Source organism: Pseudopipra pipra, chromosome 22 (assembly GCF_036250125.1).
Source record: "Pseudopipra pipra isolate bDixPip1 chromosome 22, bDixPip1.hap1, whole genome shotgun sequence".
Classification (NCBI taxonomy): domain Eukaryota; kingdom Metazoa; phylum Chordata; class Aves; order Passeriformes; family Pipridae; genus Pseudopipra; species Pseudopipra pipra.
This window is the reverse complement of record NC_087570.1, coordinates 629808-642724: the sequence shown is the minus strand read 5'-3', so window position 1 is coordinate 642724 and position 12917 is coordinate 629808. Positions and strand designations below refer to the sequence as shown.

Here is a 12917-nt window from a genome sequence, read left to right as displayed (position 1 = left end):
CATACAAAATGCTCGGAGGAAGCCATTTGACATCCCCATTCTGGGAGCCGTGATAGCGTGCTGGGAATAATAGGAATGCATCAGAAGTCTCACGTCTTGTCATTCCAGTCCCCGTTGTGTCAATATGCTGCTAAAGAGCTGGCCAGTGTTGTTCCATAATTTTCCTGTGTGTCACAGCTGCGGAAGGAGCTGCCCATGGACAGTCCCCCTAAATCAAAGTGGCAGCCGCAGCCACATCTGGTGGGTGCTCCAGCCCCGTGTGCCAGGAGCAGCTTGTGGAGGTGGCGACAGCATCCCATGGGAGATGCAGCAGCTCCCTCCATCTGAGCATTTCCAGAGGCAGCACATTTGAGGAGCCCCTCTTGCCCCAGGGGAGGAGAAGGCACCTGGTCACAGAGCTTTCCTGAAGATGAGCCGTGGTGGCCTCCAAAATCGCTGCCCTGCACCAGGCATCCCATCTGCATCCAGGAGCGGGGGAGCACAGGGTGCAGCACTCCTGGCCTAAGGTACCCCAGCACTCACCCTCCAGCTCCAGAGCTTTTTCCCAGAGGGAGGTCCATGTTGGAAACACTCACAACTTTTAATGGGATTAATCCATCCCTAGTGCCAGGGGAAGGAGCCTGACCATGTCTCTGCACCTCGATAGCTGCGCTCCAATAGTGCCAGCCCTGATTTATTAACGCAGAGATTTCACTGCCTGGCCACTGACAAATGGCCACAATTTTACCCTTCCCCCGCCCAATCAATACCTCTTAATCAAATCCAATCACACCGTATTAAATTAAGTGTCCAAAATAACCCAGAGTGCTGAGGGTGCCGGTGCTGGCTCAAGCTGGTGTCGGGAGCTGTGGGAATTAATCACCTCTGTGCTGCCAACACGAGGAACCTGGTGCTTGGCAGGGGAGAAAGGGAGGTTGGACATGCAGGAACTATCTCGGGGTACTTTTGATCGTTGCTCCTGGATTGCTCCCTCACTTCCACTGTGTTTATGCCATTTCCTTACAGCTCCTTGGGGTTTGCTCTATCCAGCTCTCGCGCTTCCACTTAGTTTTAGAGCTATTTCTGCGCATGAATTATTCCCTGACACAGTTTTACAGCCCTGATTATATTTAGAGAGCTCGTTCATTGGGTGAGGCTCCTCATTTTCCGTTTCGTTGGGTGAAATCCTCAGATTTCTGTATCCCATCTCTCAGGCTCCGGTTGATGTGTGCCTGCTAATCACATCGTGGGGCACAGATGAGGCCGAGCTCGCACTTCCTCTGCGTTCTGCAGCGATCTGTGTTTGTGATAAGGCAGAAGGCAGCTGTGGGGAGACGTTGTGGCCGTATCAGCTTCCCCTGTATCAGTGTGGAAGAGATTTCCAGCTGGAAAGGGAAAAGCTGCTGCAGTGGGACCCTGAGAACTGTGTGATGTTTCTGTCTATTAAGAGATTTGGTCTCCACTGCAGCCTCTCTGGGGCTCTCCAGATGACTTTGTGGGACAGGCGGAACTTCACAGTCCCCGGTGGATTCCCTGGGGGCTGTGGTGGTTTGTCTCTCCATTCTCACCTGGTTGGATGCTTCCTCTCTGCTGTACCCAGCTCTCCTTTCCCAGGCTCTCATTTCCCAGGCATCTCTCTCTCCTCTGTACCTTGAGTTATTTTATTGCAGGTCTGGGTTTTCCTTCTCATCCTTTTGCCTTCCAGAAAATACTTGACTTTTAGCTGCATCATTGGCATTTTCCAGGTACTCCTCTTGCAGATATTCCAGCACCTCTTGGGAGCATCCCAGCAGCCCCCCACCTGCCTCCCCAGACACTCACCTTGCTCTGGGTGCTGCCGATGTGTCCCTACAGACAGCGTGACCTTGCTCCTGTCACCAGTGGTGGCCTTGGTGACCAGCCCCTCTCCTGGAGCTCCTCGCCCCGGCCCAGCGTGCCCACACTGCCTTCAGAGAGGACGGCGGTGCCGCTGGAGCTGCGCCAGCTTTGGCAGCTGGAGCCTGGCAGATTTAAAGTCTTAATTGCCTGGATAATTAAAAATCTGAGGAAGTTTCCCCAAAGCACGAAGCTGTCCCAGCCCAGTCGAGCACGCACCGTGCAGGGTGGTGGCCAAACACCACAGCTCTGCCTTCCCACGAGCCCAGCCACGCCTGGGGGCTTCAGGGTGCATTTGTTCCCACTCCTGTGGCTGACACCGAGGCAGAGCTGCCTGAACCCTTTTCCTAGGCAGGGATTTGATCCAAGCCCTGGACTAGAGATACTGTACAGGCAGCTTCTGCAAACTGTATCACCATCCCGTCACTCATCCCACTGCAGGGAGGGCAGCGCTGGGGAGCCCAGGATTCATTCTGGGATCTATGTGTGGTTGTCTCCACGTATCGAGGGGTGGGTGCCATCAGGAATGAGCTGGACGAGCCCAGACAGGGACAGGGTCCAACTCCATCCTTGCCTGCATGCACCAGGACTGGTGACAGCCCCTGGCCAGGGAGGTGACACAGGGCAGACTGTAACGCCCGTCTCCTGTTCTGTGCACGTGGCAACTGCGGCTGCAGATTTACAGCTCCAATTAATTGTGTGAGTAAATTAGAGGCACCCGGGTGAAACCACAGACAAGAGGCTGTTTTCTGTGTCCTGCTCCTTCCTTGACACTGGACCGTCCCTGCCCACCCTGGGAGGGAAGGGGGGCTCCAGCAGAGCTCAGTCCCCCCAGTGAGGAAGGTGTTGGGTGACACTGTCCCCGAAGTTTGATGCTGCTCCCCTATGTGGGTTGTCTGTCCCAGGGCCATTTCCCTCTTTGACCCTCACACTTCTGGCCTGGTCCCCACACCCTGGCCCCCCATTCCAGGGGTCTGATCGTTGTTTGGATGCATGGCTCTCCAAGCACCCTCTGAGCAGCACACATTCCCTGCCCTCAGCCTCCTGGAAGGGGGGTTTCTCTCATGCTGAGAATTCCACACTCCTCTACTCCCTCTCTTCACCAGCCCTCCAAGCCATGGGTGAGCCGCTGCTTCCCAGGAGAGTGCTCCATCATCCCTGCTGACAGTGCCTCCCAATTCCCTGTCATCAAGCAAATCTCATCACGTTCCCTCCTAACCTTTGTGCAAAGGTTGTGAGAAATGCCAGGGCCATATTTCACAGGAAATATGAGTCCGAGCAGTCCCAGGCTCGGGGCTGAGCGGCACAGCCGGCTCTGCCTGCAGTGGGCATCCCCAGCCCTTGGCCAGTGCTGCAGCAGCCACTGGGGGCGGCTCACGGGGAAGGGACCGGCACTCTGCGGCTGGTTGCAATGGATTAGGAGAGCTGGGCTTGCCTGTGCTGCCTTATCTGCCCAATAATTGAACGGAATAAGCTCTCTTATCTCTGTGGCCTGGCTTTTCCATGACAGTCCGCTTATCTCGAAGCCCTTGGAGATTGTGAGCAGCCGTCGAGTCTCTGAGAGTACTGCATCCATCCACTCCTGACAGGATTGGGTTTCCCAGCACAATACCAGGACACAGCCCCTCCTCTGCCCCCATCCTGCCCTAGAGATGCAGGTCCTGCCAGAGGGGCTGTCTGGGAGGATGTTCCAGCAGTCTGCTGCAGGTCATGGCTGCGACTCTGAGGCCCCATGGGAAGATGGGTGCCTCTCCCCTCGGGGAAGGTGAAAATGACCCCTTGGAAAAAAATCCAAGGGAACTGATGCATCCCTTGTGTTACTGCCCACCTTTGCTTTTGGTTGGCACATTTCAGCACAGGCCCCCCAGGCCCCTCCATCAAGCAGCTTCACAGAAAGATTACAGGGAGAAACGCTGACTATTTGGGGTTCTTTATTTTGTTATCAATTGCTGTGGATTGTGTGAGAAAATAAGTATAAAAGCAGCTGTGAGTGAGTGCCACCAGATGGCAATGAGAATAGCAATGGCCCAGGGGGCTCATGGCCAGGTTGCCAGTGGCACAGCCTCTGGCTCTTGGGAGAACACAGCAAGAGAGAGCTCAACCCCTGGGCTGGGGTGCCCCACAGCCTCCTGCCATGCCCAAGCCCCCCTGGGGAACACAATAAAGCAGAATATGAGCCATTCTGCTCCTCATTTTTCCACCCAAACCCTCAGGATGATTCTCCTGCCCAGACAATACCAGAGGAACCTCTGTCCTGGCCACGGTGCCAGCGGGGGATGCTCCACATCACCCGCACCGAGCGGAGCAGTAATTGGGTCTCTGAGGTAAAACACAGGGATTGCAGGCGGCTGCAGCTGCACGACTGATGGACCACAGAGGAGACATTAGCATGTAAAATGATGACCATTAACTTAATTAAAGAAAGGACACAACACGCATCTTGTTCTTGTATTGGAGCTGCTTCTTCCCACAAATCGTTGGTTGGGGATTTTGATTTCCTTATGTAGGAGACAAAACACCTCAAAAGCACTGTGGTGTTTTTTTTTTAAGATCAGGATGAAAACACTGTCATAAATTAGCAGCAGAATAAATGACTTCTGAGCACTGGATTTACGTGAGCTCTTCCTAAGGGATGGCTAACCCGAAAAAGCCAGCCCCAGTCCTACCTGCAGGACCCGAGGACCAGTTGGGATGGTGCAATCCTGACCACACCATCAACTCCTGGGAAATCAACTGTACATCTGGGAAAACAGTTGGGCATTCCAGCCCAGGAGTACAGCATGGGAAAGCTGGCATACGGAAAGTCCTCCTCAAGGATGTCTGGGCAGCATCCGAGGCTGGAGGGATGTCCACAGGTCCCTGGAGAGCAAGCCCTGCTGCCCATCCTTCCTCCATCCCTCCACCAGCCTGGATGCCGGCACGGGTCAGCCGGGATGCTGCGGGAGCGGGCAGATGTGCTTGTAATTAGGATGCATCAAATCAGTTAAAGCTGAAAACAAAGAAAATTAGAGAAAATGAAGAGGAAATGAAACGGCTCGTGCAGATGCAGGGGAAATATTTTTAGTCCTCTAAGTCCATGGTGTCTGTTGTTTGGAAGAGTCCACGCTGAATCCTCCCAGGACTTGCTTCCTTTCAAATGAGGTTGCCATCTCCCAGTGCTGCAATTAGTCGTGTCCGTGCAGCTTCTGTGGAGTACAACCAAAGCACTTAATTTTCATTAAAAAGACGACATTGGGAGCAGTTTTGAAGGACAGGCACAGGCACTGGTAACTGTGTTCCTGAGGATGGAATGGGACACGCAGATGCATAAATTACCGGGCTCCTTTTCCACACTCCTTCCTCTGCTTCTCTGCAAAGAAGATTGACTTGATTGTAGGTGCCTCTCTGATATCTCTTTGTAAACCCTATTTACATTTGTGTTAGATAATTCAGTATATCCATAAATTAGTGTTGAACATCAGTTGGTTTTACAGAAGCGTTGCATAATCTCCGCCTCATGGGTGTTCACGGCCCATCCCAGGATCCCAGCAGAGGCAGGGGAGGCCAGTGAGTGTTGGCAGCAAGGACCCATTCTCCTGACATCCCCTGGAGGCTCCCATCAATTTATGGCTGACCCACCACACGCTGGACACTGCCCAAATCTGGAGGGGCATTGGCAACTCCATTTGATTTAACTCTCCTTAAGGTGGGAAGTGATGGGACTGCATCCACCTTGCTCAGCATCACATTGGCATGAGAGCTGTCCTTGCTCCAGGAGCACTTCCCTGCATTGGAGCAATCCAGGAATGCCCCCAGACTCTGGACAACATTCTCCACAACCCACCCCATCCCATCCTGTCACTGCACTCCAGCACAAGCCTTGTCCTTGAAACCAGAGCTGGATAAAATAGGGTCATTTTTATTTTTCAAGTTTTCCATGTTCATAAAAGCAAAGATTCGTGTGGCTGAGCCTGAAGACAAACTGCTTCAAAGAGCAATTTTAATTGAAATGATAATGATGAAAGTTTTGCAGCCAAAAATTGAAAAGTGCATTACTGCATCCCCTCCCTCCTCCTGTTACACGTCCATGCAAAGCAGCAACAAAAATAGGAGCCTTTTGTGAGAGTCTCTCCATGAGTGGTACCAGTTTCCTCAGTCCACAGATTATCTTTTTCTCTGTAAAAATCACTAAGGGACTTCACTGTCCCAATTCTCTGCAGCTTTCCTCATGTTCTTCCCGTGCAGTGCTGGGGTCCTGCCAGTGCACAGGACCTGCCCCTCACCAGAGGCTGCACGTCCAGAAGTGTCCTTGAAAGAGTGAAATTTAAGAGGTTTTTAGAAAGGAAAAGGCAGAGGGTCCGGGATGGCCCCCAAGGGATGGCTGGATGCCAGCAGGGCCGGGATGGAGCCCCGAGGCCGTGCCCCCAGCTGGAGCACTGCCGGCTGCTGGCAGGAGCTCAGAGCCCTGGGGAGGGAAAAGCTCCTCCGCTCCCCAAACAGAAAACGGCTGCTGGTTCCCCTCTCCTTGGCATTAATCTCTGTCCCTCCTGGGAAATTATGCCACGATAAATCTTTATTTCTCATGATGGCTTGCCAGCTTTAATAATGATTTCGCGGGGGATGGGAGATGCCGGCGAGCCGGAGCACGGGCTGGAGGATGCTCCGCTCCTCCGGCACACACCGACAGGTCGGGACTGATTTATCCTCCTTCCCTGAGCCCTGTTTGTCCAGCTACCAGGTAGGACCAAGTGAGTAACTATTTCCTCAGTAAATTTAGTCTCTTCTTAATCCTCAGGCACCCCTGCTATCCTGGAATTTATTCAGTACCCACGTGGAACTGAATGGAGTGAAATGTGGGTCTTCAGACCCTCCCCTCGGAAGAGCTGCTCGGTCTCTCCATGTGTGGGAATGTAGGAATTAAGCAGTGCCGGGGAGTTCTATTGTTTTCTAACTCAATAGAAGCCATTTGTAGAACTGTGCTTATGAACGATGGAATTTGTACTTAGTTCCTGCAGTATGCGACTGGCAAACATGAGCAATTGAGTTTTCCCTTATTTGTGGAAGTAACTGAATGGCCAAATCCAATTACTCCTGGAGATTCTGCCACTGTGCAGAGAGCAGCCTGAGCTTCTCTCCAAGGCGGAGTGGCTGGTGCTCCTGGGGAGCTGCAGGATGCTCAGGATCCTGCTCTAGGCCACTCCACCCCTGCCTCTCTCTCACCCACTCCGAGGAGCAGGGAATTGAGAATAGACATTAAATGCCCGATGAAAACGTGACCTACGGCTGAGGAAGATGAGAAGAAGATGCTGCACAGGGAGAGCAGGGCTGTTGGGTCTCACCCCAGGAGCTGTGACAGCTGCCATATGTCCCCTTGACGAGCAGCCCACCGAGCTGATGCCAAGCTGGTGGGATCCACCTCCTGTCCCACCTGCCCGGCAGCCAGGGCTCCGCTTGCCCTGCAGCCAGCACAGCAGAACAGCTTCGGCCGGATGAGCACCAACTGTTTTTGCAGGGAGTTACTATAGAAACTATCTCAACGCCTCTTTTTGTGCAGCCTCGTTGCTGCTAATAAATAGCCTCATTATTTTGCAAAAAGTGCTCGGGAAACAGGGAGCAGCATGACTTGGGTCGAGGCAGAATTAATGGTCGAAAATAGTGGGGCCATTTTTCCCTGTGCCGTGAAAAGCGGGGAGGCCGGGGCTCCATTAGGGAGAGTTATGGCTCATTTCTCTGCTTCTGCTGTATTTATGTTTTATGTATTCAAAAGTGATTTCAGCCACAATCCCAAATTACCAATTCCCACATTACATTAAACGGCTGTGAACAGCAATGCCTCCTGCCTATCAAAATAAACCAGTGAGTGCCGTGCAGGGAGCCAGCTCCTCCCTGGTGCTTGCCAGCACAGCTAGAGGGACAGTGTTCTAGGGGCTGCCAGGCTGATGCCAGGGACATCACCAGTGCCCAAGGCAGATTATCCCTGATTTCCAACCTCAGCAGTCATAGACATCTTCATTTCTCTGCCCAGAGCCTTAAACTGAAACATTTCCTTTTCCCTTCAAGCCCCAGTGCCCCTGAGCAGCCCCAGAGAGGATCATTAAAATATTAACAGGAATAACACAATAACAGGAATAATACAACCCTCCAAAGAGAAGCTAAAACACACATCACTCTTTATGTACTCACAGGTCCTGTTGATTCTGTCTGTTAATGCCATCCCTCTCCCAGCTGGAGACGTGTTCCATCCAGGCAGGGCTGGCCTCTGGAATATGCTGGGGAGTGCACAGGCTTGTGGAGTTTGCACTGGGGTCTTGGATCTTTGTGGGCATCAGCCCTCTGCCTGATCAGGACCATCATCAGCCCATGGTTCACACCCAGACCACACTTAGCACATCCCGCTGGTTCTGGAGACTCCCCCAGCTTCTCTGGATCTGAGTAGTCTTATCTGACTCGGGTCCAAGATCCAGCTTGCTTGGTCACCTGAAAAACCTCTGGATTTGTATACAGGCTTCATTACAAATACCACCTGCATCCTCTGACCCACATGCAGTCCCACTAACAGTCCTATTCACAGTCCTACTCACAGTCCTACTTGCAGTCCTACATGCAGTTCAGCAGCAAGTCGTTCTGGTGCTTGAAAATGGAGTGATTTTAGGGAAAAGCTCCACTGCCAGCTCTTGGACCATGGTTTTCTGACAGATCTTTATCTGCCTCTCACCATGGGGAGCATGACAGCTCTGATGGTTGGGATGGGGTTTGCACTGCCCTGCCTGCAGCTGCCTGACTCCTACTAAATGGCATATTATCACTCATGGATCTTAGAGGCAAATATTGCCCAGGAGAAGATGAGTTGGATATTTACCGTACGGGAGGCTGGAAGCTGGCAGTGCCCACAGCAAACCCCCAGCGTGGGCAGCAGATGTCTTTGACTGCCCCTGCTGTGCCTGCAGTCAGGGGCAGCTTCCCCATCCACCCACTTACAAAATCTCTCACAGCCACAGAGTTTCCTCTCCCTTGCTCAGGAAAAGCCGGACGTCACTGTGATATTCTCATGCCACGTCTGTGTGTGTTGGCATTTTTGTGAAGATCTGAAAGAAAACTAGAACTGATCACGCTGGTTTGCCCCTGGCAGGAGCCACCACAGACAAATAGGAAACACAGCTCTCCACGGCTCTTCTTGGGGATCAAACTAATGACTTGCATGGTGTAGACCCAACATCGCGATGGGAGGCAGCCAGGCATCAGCGAAAACGATGGGGAATAGAATGAATCATTTGTCTTCCCTGAGAAGGAAGAGTGAGAAACACAGCCCCTTAACTCTTCCACAGCCACCTGCCACTGCTGCTGGTGTTCCCAGGGTCCCTGACGGACAGGCAGGAGGGAGAAAAGGAGCACAGGAGACAGATGAAAGGACATCACCATGCTGGCATGTCCCCGTTTTTAGGATGGATGCGGACTTGCTCTCCAGAACAGGCTGGCTGTCAGCAATTGCTTATTTTGCTGTTAACAACACAGAACCACTTATGGAAAAGAATTTCACTTCCTTGATAATGCTAATAAAGTGGATTTGGCTTTGTGTGCTGCATCCTTCATCTAAGGGGCTGGAGGCACCAGAGGCACGCAGGGAGCTGTGTGTCTGCCACACAGCAGTGGCAGAATCCACATCTGTTGGGAGGCGGCTGAGCAACCCAGGATGAAGCCTGATCCCTGCTCTGGGGTACTTTGGACCACGGCACTGCTTCACCCTGGATGCCACTGCCTGATGTGACAGGCTTCCTCACCCAGCTTCTTGGACAGGGAGGGATTCATGGAGTACAAGGAGCCACACCATGAACTGTGAGCACAAACACATTCAGGTCCAGTGAGGGGCACCTCAGACCAGTGGCAGGGGAGGGGATCGTGGCTGCCCCAAGGCTGAGGGTGCTGACAGCTGGGAACAAATTACAGCTCCCATCTAATCAACTCTGCTCATCGTTTCCCATTGAGCGAATTAAAAATCTTCCAGCGACACACACAAACTGCGGCCCAACCTCGCGCCTGATAAATGTTCCTTTCGAACTCGCACACAATGGGGGAGCAGATTAAACTTTTAACTTTTTTAATCCTATAATTTATTTAAAATGCATTTGCTGAAAGAAAAGAAAGATTTTTTTCTTTGTGATTTTCTCAAGGGGAGCTGATGTTAGAGACAGATAACGCAGTGCAGCAAGCTTGCCTCTGATGCTCAAACCGAGTCCCGCAGCTCAGGCTGAAACTCCAACTGTCAGTGAAATCTGGGATTCAGCTGGGGCAGGATTTTCCCTGGCAGAGTCCAGCAGCATAACCCCTATTGCAGTGGGCAGGAGGACCAGAGCTACCCTCCAGCCAGCTCTGCTCCTGTGCCATCACGACACTGCCACTCTGCCTGTGCCCTGCCAACCTGCCAGCCCGGCACTCACCGTCCCACAGGAGTTTCCCAGCCATGCAGACAGGTCCCATTAACTTCCACACTTCCCAAGGGGAATTTGCACGGAACAGCACAGCATATACATGCATTGCAGCCAGGATTATTGTTATTGCCATAATTACCAAGGGAATTAGTAATGCTAAACCATCAAGAGGTAATGCACCAGAGGCTAACGAGCCATTCGACACCCTGAAATGCAAGGAAGCATTTTTCCAGCTAAGAACCACACAATATTTATCTGGGATACCCATCCTTGGAAGTGTTCAATGCCAGGTTGGATGGGGCTTGGACAAACCTGGTCTAGTGGAAGGTGTCCCTGCCCATGGAACTGGATGAGCTTTAATGTCCCTCCCAACAAAAACCATGCTGGGATTCCATGATTCCATGCCTCTCCAGGAAGGAGTCAGTGCCCAGGTCTGATTTTTTCCAGCCCTGCTTTGGCCACTTTTAGATTCCAACTCTGGCCAAAGCAGGGGCATATCTTCCCTGAAGGAGCTCCCCCTCTCCACACAGCTCCTGCTGCAGGCAGCAGCCTTAACCCAGCCTCTTGAGCCTTTTGATAACCTCATCTTTATTTGCTATTGACAACACAGTTGTAATTGCAGCCCTCCGCAGAGCAGATAAAAGGAACTCTCCAGGCACTGCAAGGAATAAAGGGCATTGCCTTTATTCTGAGCCTTGGTCTGAGCTCTCGTCTGAGGTAGCTGCGACTCTGCTTCAACCATGGCAGTGAGAGGGTGATGCTCCTGGTCACTCAGTCCCTGAGCCCAGCCTGCTCCTCAGTGCTGAACTTCCACAGCCACAGAAAACTCCCATGACACCCCATGGTCTCACTGGATCCCTGCACATCCCTCAGTTCCAATAGATACAGGCTCTGGGATTTTCTCATGTTCCCACTCGTGGGATGAGGAGCAGGAGTGGGGTGGATGTAGAGCAGTCATTGCCTCCTGCAAGCCTCAGTGCCACCTTGGAATTGATGCCCCGCCAACAACAATGACAATAAGTTTAATTCCTGATAAATGGCAGACATAAAACTGAGCTATTGTGTTGCTGAAAGAAATTAAATTAAGGGTGAACAGAAGGGACACATCACTTGGCAGTGTGGCTGATAACGCTGCCTGCTCAGCCAGCCACCACAACAGCCTTTTGGTTCCTGACACAGCCCCTCCTGGTCCTGGCAGGTCCCTGGGTGCTCAGTGCTCCCTAAAACCAGCCCGGCCCCATTCCATGGTTCAATGCCTACAGGGAAAGCAGGTCTGCAGCCCCCTCAGTATCCCTCCAGCTCAACATTCCCCTCATCATCCCCTCCCCAGCACCCCCCAAGCATTCCCTGCATTAGGGCACATCCTGGCACTGAGGCCCCACTGCCATGTGCCCCAGTGGCCACAGCCCCTTCACCCCATCCCCAGGACATGTGGAGAAGGGAGTTTGGTCTTTGCCAAGTTTTTTAGTCTGGGTAGCCTCTCCCTTGGGATGAACACTTACTTGTGTCTGATTATTTTTCTCGGTGCATCTGTGATAGACTCCAGGTTTGCTCTGTGTGCACAGGAAGACTTTCTTCATTAGCTGTTAGACTCCAGCTCCCGAAGAGCAAATTAGGGGACATGAATATGCAAATTAATGCTTCTAAACTGATAGCAGCAGCGCTGCCTCTGAGGGGATCAAAGCTGGGGTGACATTTGGTTACAACTCTTTGCATTTGGGGGGGGGGGGTTGGCACTTCCTTTAATTGTTTTTTGCACTAGAGAGAAATAAAATTAAACCTTCTGCCAAGTTGTTCTCCTGCTCACTCCAGTGCGTTTGGGTTGGGTTTTTTTAAATCATATTTGCCCTGTGTTGCCCAAGCTAGCAGCATTCCACTGGAGGGGCTGAGGCTTTTCCAGCCATGCAGAGGCCATCCCTGACTGGTCCCTGTGTGGGGCTGAGCACAGTGGCCATGGAGAGATGGTTTGGCACAAGGGACAGCTTGGGAACGTGCCGGATGGCAGAAACTATGAGGTGTCACAGACAGCTTCAATTCAGGCTGCAAATCCCCCAAGAAGCCTTTCCTCTGCATTGTTTTCCAGGAATGCCCAAGCCAGCTTTCCATCCCTGCAGCCGACCACAAAGCCCCAGAAATGTGTCCCGCAGCCACCATGGCCACCCATGTCCAGCACTCAAATGTCCCAGGCTGACAAAAGGGCCAGTGGAGGGGGGTTTGGCAGGCAGAGTGGTCTCTGCACTATCACATCCTCCCTCCTCGTGGGGCATCTCCATCCTGGGGCACTGCCCAGGTAACTCCTTGGTAGATATTGGGAATCTGGAGCAGATAATATGGAACTACAACAAACTCCCTGCCAGAAGCAGCTGTTGGTTCATGTCTCACCACCCCGGGCTGTAAATGCCCTTGGCTGGCTCTCACCCCATTCTCTGCCAGCCCAGCCTCTGCTCAGAAGTAATTAGGAGATAATTAACATTTGTAGCAAACAGCAGGAAACATCTGGGCCTGATAAGGTACCAGGAGCCCTCGAGGGTGATTAATGGGGCTGGAGGAAGGAGAGCAGTGGGTGGTGTGGCAGAACATTGTGCTGGTGGGGACAGGCTGGGGACTGGAGGGAATGGGATGGGAACGTCTCTAGGGGATGATCCAGGGATGGGGATG

The 12917-nt window shown here is 52.4% G+C and overlaps 1 long non-coding RNA gene across 1 annotated transcript; it reads left to right on the top strand.

Moving 5' to 3' along the window:
• The first annotated feature begins 4554 nt into the window (after nt 1–4554).
• On the top strand, nt 4555–9406 carry LOC135425749 (uncharacterized). Its single transcript, XR_010435737.1, has 2 exons — nt 4555–6520; nt 6629–9406. It is a non-coding gene; the product is annotated as an uncharacterized LOC135425749 (long non-coding RNA).
• The last annotated feature ends 3511 nt before the right edge of the window (nt 9407–12917 follow it).